This window comes from Cebus imitator, unplaced genomic scaffold, assembly GCF_001604975.1.
Source record: "Cebus imitator isolate Cc_AM_T3 unplaced genomic scaffold, Cebus_imitator-1.0 Scaffold64, whole genome shotgun sequence".
NCBI lineage: Eukaryota > Metazoa > Chordata > Mammalia > Primates > Cebidae > Cebus > Cebus imitator.
This window is the reverse complement of record NW_016107379.1, coordinates 209,588-211,184: the sequence shown is the minus strand read 5'-3', so window position 1 is coordinate 211,184 and position 1,597 is coordinate 209,588. Positions and strand designations below refer to the sequence as shown.

Here is a 1,597-nt window from a genome sequence, read left to right as displayed (position 1 = left end):
CTGACTTTTAGATATACTATAAAACTACAGTAATCAAGAAAATGTGGTATTAGCAAAGGAACATACCCATACATCAGTCTAGAGCAGTCTTGGAATAGGAGAGACAATCCAGATATAAACCTGTATAGGTGTACCCATTTGATTTTTGGCAAAGGTGAAAAATAAGTAAATAGCGAAAGAATAGGTTTGGTTTCTTTGAAAAAAATAATTGGTGTTGGAACAATTGAACATCCACCTGCAAACAAAACATAAAAGGAAAAATTAAACTTTACCCCTATATCTTTTTTTTAGAAACTGGTGTTTATTTTTCATCAACCTTATTTCCATGTTGCTTAAGAGCCTGTGCAAGAAATTTTAAGACCATTCAGTGGTTGCTTCTACCCATTCAGTGGCCTGAGCAGTGGGAGCTGCAGACCAGTCTTCTGTGGCAGGCTGAGCCCTCTGATCTCAGTAGGAAACTGCTGAATAGGCACAGAGGGCACCTGTACACCTTCAGACCAGTCTATAACCTCAGACTGAGTAGCAGTGAACTCAAGAATTGGAGGAGTCCATTCACTCCGAAATTCCTCCTTGGTCATAACGTTTTCAGCAGCAGCCTGCTCTTCTTTTTCCATCTTTTCAGGATCTCTGTAGAAGTAGAGATCAGGCATGACTTCCCACAGGTGTTCACAGGAAATGCCGCGCATGTGCAGAACTTCCAGGCTGTATCCACCACATCAAACCCACAGAGTGAACTCCCTTGTTGCATGGAATGGCAAATGGCAATGTCCACACAGAGCAGAGGAGAATCTGTGTTACACAGAGCAATGGTAGGTAGGTTAACATAAGATGCCTCCACGAGAGTCTCATAGTCAGCTCTAGGGTCAGTAACCACAAGAAGCTGTGACTCTCAGAATGCTGACTGAATCTGGTTAGCGAAGGTTCCAGGAGTGAAGTGGCCAGAAATTGGAATGGCTCCAGTGGCAGCAGCAAACTTCAGCATCGCCCTCTGGTTAGTATTCCTGGAGGATATAGCACTGACATCAGCAGGGTTTTCAGTGGCAACAATGGCACGAGCTGCCAGCAGAAGCTTCTCCCAGGTCCTCTTCAGATTTATGATGTAGATGCCATCACTTTTCCTTTTATAGATGTACTGTTTTATTTGCAAGTCAATATTGGTGACACCTAAGTGGGTTCCTGCTGCAAGGAGCTTAAGGACATCCTCTTTCTTCATTTGCAGGACATCAGGGGCTTTGGACATTGTGAAAATTTTCCTTTAAGTTGCAGTGGGAATCCACAACAACACTGTATGGACCCTTCTGTGGGTAGCATGGAAAGGCTATATCGCTATTAATGCAAAGTAGATCATAGATCTAAATGTGAAACCTAAAACTAAAAAGCTTTCAGAAGAACACAGGAATTGGGGTTAGGCAAGATATCAAAGAGTTATCGGACATGATATCAAAAACACTATTCATTTATGAAAAAGATAAATTGGATTTAATAAAAATCTAAAACTTTTTCCTCTGGAAAGGACACTGTTAAGAAAATGAAAAGATAAGCTACATACTAGGATAAAATATTTTCAGTGTATATATCCAACAAAGGACTTCTGTCC

General features: G+C 41.1%; 1 pseudogene; it reads right to left on the bottom strand.

Moving 5' to 3' along the window:
* Nucleotides 1–354: 354 nt before the first annotated feature.
* On the bottom strand, nucleotides 355–1,240 carry LOC108305503 (annotated as a pseudogene).
* Nucleotides 1,241–1,597: the final 357 nt, after the last annotated feature.